Below are 12,013 nucleotides of genomic sequence, written 5' to 3'. Positions count from 1 at the left end.
AAGTGACCGGCCACGGCCTCTCCCACGACGGTGGCTATCATTCGTTGAAGAGCTTGTTCGAGAGTTTCAGGAGGAGTATTGTGTTGACCTTGGTGAGCCATCATTCCTTCATGACACAAAGATATCGTTGATTAGTATTCTCAATAATACTAACCGTGATATGGAATAAGGATAGAGAGAAAATTTTCCTTGACTCGCCCTAAATTCTTTATGTCATAATGTTGGAATGTCCACATGAATCACCATAATATAATCCCGGCAATTATATTATCCTAATTCACTTGTGCATTTAACATTGCTTCATAAAGTCAAGGTGGCGCGTCAATCACATTAAACGACGTGCGATTAAGATGAAATAGAGTTAGATGTGAATAGATGAGTTCGAGTATAAATGCATAATTAGTCAAGTAATTCCTACTTCAAGTCTATATGCCGGTTAAAGTCTAGATTCACTAATGTATCCTATGACTCGGGGTCGACACCAATGAACTCTAAATCCCTACAACCAACGCTCTGATACCATCTGTAGCGACCCGACAAAATCGTCATTGACGGCGCCGTCTACTTAGGTCCCGTCACGTGGTCATAAGTCTTTAAAATAATGTTTGACCAAAGATATGTCGCATTCATTTCAAAAGTAAGAGCGTTTCAAAGTTTACAAGAATTATTCAACCAAAAGTTACGTTGCAAGGTTATAAGTACAAATGAAACCGATGCAACACAATTTTAAAAAAAAGTCAAAAGACGCTCCATGTATGCATATATACTCGACATCGAAAGCAAGTATCAAAATAATGAGCGGAAGCATGTATCACATATCATTCAAAGACCTGAGAAAAAACATAGAAATCTGTCAACGAAAATGTTGGTGAAATCATAGGTTTAAGTAAGTAAGTACAAATGAACCACAAGATTTATATCATTGAAATAATAGTTATCCATTCCAAAAATTGTCATCACGAGCACCCAATTATCAAGGCTTAACTTTTCATCCATAGAACCCCATCACAATAGTGTTAGAACATACACTGATTCTCGAAAATATATTTCATCCGACATGACGGTGGCGAACCGTCCGAATGAGGGTTTTTCAAACCCATATGGATCCACATAACATAAGTTCACGCTTACACCCGACAAGTGTAACTAATGATAATCGAATTGAGGATTTTGTTCTAAACTCGTATGTAGAATGTTTGTTTTCCTGTACTTGTGTTCACTTAGTAAAAAGAAACGTTTATGTTTTCTCATCCCAAATGTAAGTTCAAAAGTGTAAAAGTGGGACTATGATCTCACCTCGAGTGCAAGAGTAAAAAGATACTTCAACAAGTAACGTGCAAAGAACAAATGCTAGTCTTGACCTAAACAAATAGGTTTGTATCAATATCGGTAAACACGGTCGGTCAAAGTGTTCAATTAGTCCTATGACTCATTACGAATCGATTACTATAGCATGTGAGTCAAGTTGTCACGTTTCATGCAAGATACAAGTATAAAAGCATGTTAGAACGATTGCACAAACATTTGGTTAAGTTTGATTAAAAGTCAACTTAGGTTGGGTCAAAGTCAACGAAAAAGTCAACACATTCGGGTCGGGTCTCGAACTATTTTTCTGAGGTTTTTAATCATATATGAGCATGTTAGAATAAGTTACATGTGAATCGGAGGTGCGTAGTATAGCAAACATTTTTCGTAAAATGGCAAACCAAAACAGTCCCTGGCAGTGCATCTGGACGGCGTCCAGATTTGCTGGACGGCATCCAACATTGAAGGACTGGACGGCGTCCCAATATTTGGACGGTGTCCAAATTAGTATCCAGGTCCTGTTTGCTGAAACTCATAAGTGCATGAACCAAAACTCAAACAAACTCAAATTTTGAACCGAAAACACCTAGGACATGTATCATACACCGTTGGAAAGGTATTTTGACGAGGAAAACGTCTAAACACATTTCATCAATCAATTCCGCACTTACAACAACCCAAAACACATTCAATGCTCCTCATTTATAACATTCAAGTTCAATAATCTCATTCCACGATTCGGTGATCCAATTTACACATGTGATATGCCGTTTCGAAGATAATTAAGCACGCAATACAACTAAACACTTACTAACAACATCTCATGTCATTTAAGCCATCAAAAGTTCATTTCAAGTTCATCAAACCCTAACCCAAAGTTCACAAAATCAATAATCATGTTCATGAAGTTTTCTTAATCAACCTACACATCAATTTGAAGCTAATGATGCTAGTAACACATTTAATACATGCACTTTTAACATCTAACAACTTTTAAGCAACTAAATCTCAAGAACATCACACCAAAATTCAAGTTCATGCTAGTTACTTCAAACAACAAAATCGAGCATACAAATCATATATTCATGTTAGACTTGAGCCATAGACACTAATTAACACTTTTATAAGTTTAAAACATCAAGAACAAAGAATCTAGTGATTTTAGAAAGTTACCCAAATGAGATGAAATTGATATCAAGTTGTAGAGGATGAAGAGAGGATTCCAAATATGTAATTGTTTTGATGTTAGCTTCCAAAATCGAATTTAGATGATGAATTAAGGATTGGAAAGATGAGAGAAAAGTGTAAGTATGAGGAAGAGAGAAAGGGAGAAATGAGAGGTGAGTAGTGAATGTTGACCATTTGACCTAGTTAAGATTTTGGTCATTTGGCAACATTGGTCCCTCAAGTTTGTAGTCGGGTGCGGAAATTAATCGAACGAGTTATTTTGAATTACACGAGAGTACGGGAGACATTATAATTAAATAAAGAAATTATTAAGAATGTTAGCTTACGGAGGATACGAATCTAGTTACGAAGGATATTATTAAAATAAAAAGACGGGCGTTAAAATAATTTAACGGAAAAATGCGGGATGTTACAAAAACTGTGCGAAAACGAGATAGTATACACGTGTAACATATGTTTAAAGTTGAAAGAATTTGTCATTCATTCGGAAGCATAAATATGGTTCGACAATAATCGAAGGTGTGTCCTTGGTATGGTTGTTATCAATATTCTCGGAGTTTTCGGATATCCAACAAGAAAAATGAAGTCATGTACATGGCACATGGTGGTGATTAGGTTGATCGAGTCCAATCACCATCACGTGTCATTAGAACTTTGGTATGACTTACTATAATATAACCACGTTGATCGAGTGTCGTTATATTATACTAACTCATACCTCCATTCCCCCATCACTCCATAGATTCAAGTTCGTGTAATCGTGAAAATTTAAAATGTACAAAGTATAGCAACATCACTAACGTGACTCGTATTGAATCGAAAGAATTAGTGCAACTCTAAAGAAGCGTTCCCCGAGGGAAGGGTATAATGATTGTTCACGTTAAATGCGGTTCAAGTCAAACAATAATGTATTCCGGCACAAGAAGTGTAACGAATCATGATAACGAGTAGTACATAACCGTAATGATAAGTAGCGACGACGATACTCACCTAGAGTAGTGATGGTAGTAACAAGAAGTGGTAGATAGTAAGGAACACCGGTGTGACACCGATAGTAAATTGAGATGGTGGCGAATAAAAATCTGGGAGACCGAGTTCCCGAACTAGTGTGACTAATGAAGTCGTTGTCATCCTTACGTGTATGAATCTTGAAATTAATGTGGGTTACCAGAAAGGGGTAGAATACGGATTCGTATGATGAAAGTTTGGTACCATTAAAAAGTTTGCCTAAGAATGATTCAAGTATAATGCACAAGTAGTCAAGTAAGTGCTATCTATAGCAAATGTATGTCAGAATGCAATGATTAACTATCCAGTTGTAGTCTAGATTCACTAATGCGTCCTAACGACTCTGTCAGACACACTAATGCATATCCTAGTTCCCTACAACCAACGCTCTGATACCATCTGTAGCGACCCGAAAAAATCATCATTGACAGCGCCGTTAACTTAGGTCCCGTTGCGTGGTCATAGTCCCTATATGAGACGCGTTTAACCAAAAATATGTCGCATTCATTTGAAACGTACAAGAGTTGCAAAGTTTAGTTTACCAAACGGATCGACAACAAGTTTAAGTTTACAAAATATGTAAAGTATAAATGAAATAATTTGCGACATAATTAGTTTAAAACCACGGTTACTATAAATAGCATAAGTATGTATGCTTTAAGTTTGAATCCAAAGGTGCTATCACTAGCGTATGCATGTATGCTTGACTCCAAGCAAGTAATCAAAGTGTGCGAAAGCATGTATCAAGTAGCCAAGTATGAACCTGAGAAATATATAGAAAACTGTCAACGAAAAATGTTAGTGAAATCATAGGTGTATTTGTAAAAGTATGTTTTCGAACCACAAGATTTAGTATAAACCGATTATCAAGCGTATACATCTCAAAAGATGTGTTTATATCACGAGCATCCAATTATCAAAGCTTAACTGAATCTTACCTCTGCATATAGTGTTAGAACCTACACTATTTCCCGAAAATACGTTTCATTCATCAGAATGAGGGTTCGTCAAACCCGTATGGCCACACAACATAAGTTCACGCTTACACCCTACAAGTGTAACTGATGATAATTGGACTTGAGGATTTTTGTTCTAACTCGTACGTATCTTTGTTTTCGTATTTGTGTTCAAAGTATAAGAGTATAAACCGTATAAAATGTATACAAAGTATATGTTTCTCAGCCCACGATTTAAAAGTATAAAAGTTATTGAAAAGAGTGGGACTATGATCTCACCTCGAGTGCACGAGTATAAAAGTACTTCACAAAGTAAACGTGTGCATGAAAGTTACTTAGTCTTGACCTAAACAAGTAAGTTGTATCAATTAACTAGTTACGACACAAGGTCGGGCGAAATGTATTCAATTTGTCCTATGGCTCGTTACGACTCGATTATATAGCATGTGAATCACGTTGTCAAGTTTCATGCAAGAATCAAGTATAAAATAAGATTAGAACGATTGCATAAGTGCTTTGTTAAGTTTTGACTAAAAGTCAAACTTTGGTCAAAGTCAACATGTTCGGGTCGGGTCTCGGACAATTTTTCTGAGTCATATAATCATATATGAGCATGTTAGAACAAGTTACATGTTAATCGGAGGTGAGTAGCATAGTTGGAATTAATCGAAAATGTGCAAAGTTGAACAGTCCCCAAACACGGCCATTGCCGCGCCGCGACATTAGGCGTGGCCTGGTACCTGGGCTGTTTCAAATGTCTAAGTCTCAAACCAAATTTCATTCAAACACAATTAACGAACCGTAAACACTCAAAACACGTATCTTATATCGTTGGAAAGGAAATTTGACGAGGAATACAACTAAATACGTTTCATAAATCAAATTCATCATTTACAATAACAACATCCTCGTCGAATGATCGTTAAAAGTTCATTATCAAAGTTTCAAGTTCACAAAATGCATTTCATGATTCAGGAATCCAATTTACACATACGATATGCTGTTTCGAAGGTAATTAAACATACATTGCAACTAAACACTTACTAACAACATTAACAAGCATACAATGCATCAAAAGTTCATTTTAAAGTTCATCAAACCCTAACCAAGAATCATGAATTCAACCATTTTGTAAATGAAGCTTTTCTAAATCAACCTACATACCAAAACGAAGCTAACGATGCTAGTAACACATTTAATACATGAACTTTAACATTTAAACAACATTTAATCATCCCAAAACTCAAGATTAAACAAACTCATTTCAAGTTCATGCTAGTTTATGTAAAACAACAAGATCGAGCATATAATTCACATATTCATGCTAGACTCGAGCCATAGACCCTAACTAACACCATTTCAAGTTTATAAATCGAATTAGAGAAATTTAGAGTTTTTAGAAACCTTACCCCAAGTAGTGAAATTGGTACCAAAATGTAGAGGATGAAGAGAGGATTCCAAAAGTACGATTTGTTTTGATGTTAGCTTCTTGATTCGGATTTAGATGATGAATTAGTGATGAAAATCAAATGATGGAAGTTTGGAAGTAAAAAATGGAGAGAAAATGGAAAAGAAAAGAAAAATAATGAATGGCGGGGAGGGAGGTGGTTGACTAGTCAACCACTAGTTACCTCTTTCCTCACTTGACAACATTAGTCCCTCGAGTTTGGATGCGGGTGCGTGAATCAACCGAACGAATTATTTAAATATACTAGAGTAACGAGAGGTGTGATAATCCAATAACGGAAATATTAAGAATGTTAGTTAACAAAAGACACGAATTTAGATAACAAAAGATATTATCTAAAAAAAACGATGTTAAAAATAAATTTAACGGAAAAACGCGGGATGTTACACATGAAGGCCTAGATGGAATTGGGTACCTGCGTGAAAGGATAGGATAAATATATTAAATACGATAATGCAAAATTCATGATGAGGTCAGTGACCTAGGAAAATAATAGAATGGACACGTTAATAGCTTTAATGGGATTGGGCTATGTAAAATTCAATAATTGATACGGACCGATATATGGATTCTTGGGGGTTTTTTTGGCTCTATTTGGTCATGGGCCCTGTTCCTTTGCACCGGTTGAACATGCTTAAATTCGGGCCTGGTATTATCTTTTATGTACTGCAGATTGTAACTTGTTTACAGGTAATATAATTTAATTATCTTGCTAAAATATTTACTCATTATTTACTTATCTTATTTGAAATATTAGTATGAATCTTGCTGAAATACAACATCAATTAAATTATGGAGACTTATGTATTGCAGATAGTGTTACCACACACACTATACTCAAATCTAAGAAATATTTCATTGATTCAAAATCAATAGAAGGAACTATACAGGTCTTGCAAACTTGATAAAAGAAACGAGAAAGGCAAAATTCATGTTACCAAATGGTACGAATTTTCTGATAAATAATACCTTGTTTTCTCTCAAATCATAGAGAAATTTGTTAAATTTCTATGATATATATTATAATGGATATGATTATCAAGTCAGTGACTACAGAAAATGAGAAATTTTTAAGCATCACTGACAAGAATCGCGTAGTTGAAAAAACTACTTAGACTTGATTCTGGATTACATTATACACATATGATTAAAAGCACATATGATGACAAGCGCACATGATGACAAGCACATATGATGAAAAGTGCATATGATGAAAAGCACATATGATTAAATGCACATATGGTGATTAATGAAAAGCACATATGGTGATTTATGAAAAACACATATGATGAAATGCACATATGATGGAAAGCACATATGGTGATTAATGAAAAGCACATATGATGAAATGCACATATGATGGAAAGTACATATGATGATTAATGAAAAGTATATTGTGAAAATGAATCACAAACGTTTCTTGAAAGAATTCAAGGTGAAATATTGGGATAAATTCATCCACCATGTTGACCATTTAGACATTTCATGGTTCTAATAGACGCATCTAGCAGATGGTCTCATATGTGTCTATTATCAAGTCGAAATGTGGCATTTGCAAAGTTTATTGCTCAAATTATTAAATAAAGAACACATTTTTCGATTACACCATTAAAAGGGTGAGACCTGATAATGCTGGTGAATTAACATCTCAAGCATTTAATGATTATTATATGTCTATAAGGATTGTTGTTGAACATCCAGTTGCTTATGTGCATTCAAAAATTGGTTTAGCTGAATCAATAGATAAACGCTTGCAGCTAATAACTAGACAATTGGTAATGAGTACAATAAAACGACCCATCCTAATCCACCTGGACGAAGTCTTTAACAGATGGTCCCATTGCGAGGTTCTGACCTATATATGCCATGAACGACTCCATGTAATGTCTTTAAAATGAGAAAATGCACAGCGGAAGATTTCTTTCATACCTGAGAATAAACATGCTTAAAAGTGTCAACCAAAAGGTTGGTGAGTTCATAGATTTATCATAAACAATAAAATTCATAATTTTGATAGACCACAAGATTTTAAATACAGTACACCTATCTCGTGTACAAAACCATTTTTCATAATGCTTGACAGAGTAGGTTCGTATCCTTTTCTCCCCCGTAGGTTGCCTCGCAATTTTTAATAACCGTACACATATCTCGTGCACAAAAATAACATACATATAACCTATGTATAAAATCATTCTCTCGATACATAACATTCACTTTGCTTTCATTGCTTGGCTTGGTAACCGACCTTAAAATATAATGCGCATCAATAATATCCCCAAAACAGAACATCTCGTCTGTATAATATATAAACCTCGAAGTACTAAACACCACGCCCACTAGCTCTTCCGTCTAGTGAACATTCTGGGAGAGGGTGTTAAACCCGGTAGCTACCTTTAGGATTCGTGAGATGTTATTATATGTATATAAGTAATTAGTATTATATCAAAAATCGGTAATTTGTTATAGGTAATATTTATATAATTAATGTGAATATGTTCATTCTAATATCTTATGTAATATTAATATAATTATATTATGTATCAAATATATTTTTATGTATCTAATATTTATTTGATAAAATAATGTTAATAATGATATTAATATTAATAATAATAATAATAATAATAGTAATAATAATAATAATAATAATAATAATAATAATAATAATAATAATAATAAGAATCATGTTAATGATAAAAATAATAATAATAATGCTAATTTTAATAATACTAATAATCTTAATGATTATAATAAACATACTTATAATGATGTTAGTAGTAATAATAATAATAATTATAATAATAACAATAATAATACTAATAATAAAAATAAAGATAAACTACCTTAAGGGTATAATCTCCCAAAATAAAATAAAACTGTCTCTGCCAAGAGTCGAACCCGCGACCTCTCGTTAACCCGACATAACCCCAACCACCTGATCTAGTCTGCTTTTCTTGCGTCAATACCCAAAATAATTATATTAACCCGTTAATTGCTTTCTTCTTATTCTTCCTTAAACAAAACCCAGATTATTCATCTTATATCATCATCAATTATTTACGTATTCATTATCTTTATGTTACCTTCATCACCATCATCATTTACATCATGAATCACCATCATTCTTATCATCATCGTCGAGCATCATAACCATTATCTAATATCATTATCATTTTTATCTAATCCCTGTAGTATCAACATTCATCGTGTCATCTATTATCATACACCCTATTATGCATCTCGCCTCACTTTAACATTGTTTCATCTTCATTCGTCAAAACAGAAAACAGAACCGAGTAATCATCATATTCTATCGTGATTTATCATACATCACGTATATCATTCATGATCGTATGATCATCACCTTCTTATCTCTTCATCATCTATATCATTATCTTAATCATAATCAAAAACCATAATCCTAATCCTTTCATTATTATGATCATCACTCCATTTCTACATTATACTATCATTATCTAAACTTCTTTCATCATGCTTCATGATCTTAATACACCATTGACATCTTCATAATTGTTTGTTAAAAGAAACAGAATAATTGCAGTACCAGTTGGCGATCAATTTTAGTAAAGTGATTGGCTTATAGATCTATTGGGCTTAGTCTAATACCAACGGCCCAATATCACTTAGAATTGAACAAGGCTTACTTGATTCTTACTAGCACAATTAAATTGAAAGCCCGTAACCAAAAAAAAAAAACACAAGTTCGGTTTGCTCCATGGATCTGTGTGGTTCGATTACAAACAAAAAGAAGCAATCTGCCCCGAATATTTTATTACCACTATCTTTCCCTCATCTTCACATCATCACGTGTAAAAAAAAATAATAATGATGGGAGTCGTTTTTCTTTATACCTTCCCACTGTAATCCACTAGCAAAAGGATATTTATAAGTGGGTAACTTGATTAAAGATTATCGGCCATATTCAGATATATATAGCCATCTTTTATTTGCATGCCTCATTTGCAAATTAAATATGTTAAAACAGAAAAATTCAGCGAGTGATAGAAGTGGTTCAATGGGATGATTCAAATATAAACCGAAAACAAATATTATCATCTTATTGTTCAGTTTCTCGAAAGGAGATAGCTATAGCAACAGTTCTTGCTGTTATTTCGACAGAACAAAAGCAAAAAAAATAAAAATAAATAATAGCGGCGAGCAGTCTATCTTCCTCGTTTTATATTAACAATAATGGGTGGTGGTGTTTCAAGTTGAAGTGGTTTCAACAGGTGGCGGTTTTTGGTGGTTTTCAAACGGAGCAAGGCAAAACAAGCAGGTTTCGAATTAGCAGTGGTAAAACGAGTAAGTTTATGGTGTTCACTAAGAAATTAGGGGAGAGAGAGAGGAGAGAGAAATATGGCGATTTTGTTTGAGGAAGAAGGTGATAGTGAGGGTGATGGCTATGGTAGTGAAGATGGTGGATTGGTGGAATCATGGGGACGGGTTATTCATGGTTGTAGGTGTTGGGTCGACTTGGGAGAAAAGAAACAGGAAATTCGCGTAGTAGTAATCAAAGGATCATTTTATGTTGGTGGTGATCTGGTGGTGGTTGGTGTAAGAAGGTGTAGCCGGTGGTGTTGTTGCTTTGGTTCGACTAACAATAGAAGGACAAAAGATGATCGTAGGTGTGGTGATCTCTATCTCCCTCTGAAATGTAACAGATATGTATATTCATATATAAGGAGAAAGGTGGTGATCGTTGTCGACAGAAGTATTCGAGCCAGGAAGAAGAAAACAAGAAAAATAAAAGTAGATTACAACCTGTAACAAATTCGTACACTTATTTGATATTTATTTCTGACAGATTTTGTTTTGTATCTGTGATTGAATTCAATTTCGAGCAGTGGAAGGACAATAAAGAAATATAAAGATGAAGTTGATCTGCAACTGAATTTGTTACGATATGTGATTGATCAATTGTCTTATAGCGGTAAGTTATTTAACTCAATTACTTTTAGCAGACATGAAGGACAATTGAATCGATGTAAAACAGATTCCCTAATTTTTATTGATTTTTCTTCTTCCGTTTCTTCCTAAATTATATCAGTTATAGAATGTAAAAGAGAGAGTAATACAGTAACAAGATTTGATTTAAGTTGTTTTATAGCTAATTGATATTGACAGAAGAATCATCTAAGTCGACAAGAACAAAAGAGAAAAAAATAAAATCCAAAAAGCTGATATCCACATTCAACTGATTTCGTTGTTATATAGAAAATTGGGTGTTGACAGCAGTTTCAATCAAAAATCAAATAGGGAATTATAAAAGTTGAGATGGATTGCTAACAGATTCGTACGAATTAGCAGACATGATTCTTCAATCAGGAAGAAGGAAACAAAATTTTTTTATCAGATAGTGATGGTTAACGGAGTCTGTATAATATCTGATTCATATAATATATCTGCATATATATCAGTTTATATAAATATCTGTTTTTTGTTTTTATATATCTGTATATATATCTGTATTTATATATCTGTATGTAAATATCTGGATTTCCATATTATAATTAATCTTATTAATTAATAAATATAACTATATTAATAATACTCTCAATATTATAAATAATAATAATAAAAATTTATAATAATATAATAGTAATAATAATAATATTATTATTAATGATAATGATAATAATAACTATAAAATTTATAACAATAATATAACAAATTAAATGTATCATATTTCATATCTATATATTATGTTAAAATGATAATATTCATAATAATGATATTAACGTTAACATTAATATTTATTTTAAGATTGATAATGAAAGTGATAATAACAATATAACTATATTTTATCTTGCAATTACTTATATTAATATTACAATTTATTAATTATTTAATATTTAATAATTATATATTAACATATATTGAATATTTAATATTTATACATTTTAATATATTACAATATACATATAATCATTAATTATATAGGCATCATATATATATATATATATATATATATATATATATATACTTACGTATATACATATTTATTTACACATAATTGTTCGAGAATCGTCGAAAATGGTCGAAAGTCAAATGAATGCAAGAAAACAGT

Source organism: Rutidosis leptorrhynchoides, chromosome 3, assembly GCF_046630445.1.
Source record: "Rutidosis leptorrhynchoides isolate AG116_Rl617_1_P2 chromosome 3, CSIRO_AGI_Rlap_v1, whole genome shotgun sequence".
Taxonomy (NCBI): domain Eukaryota; kingdom Viridiplantae; phylum Streptophyta; class Magnoliopsida; order Asterales; family Asteraceae; genus Rutidosis; species Rutidosis leptorrhynchoides.
This window is presented reverse-complemented; position numbering follows the sequence as displayed.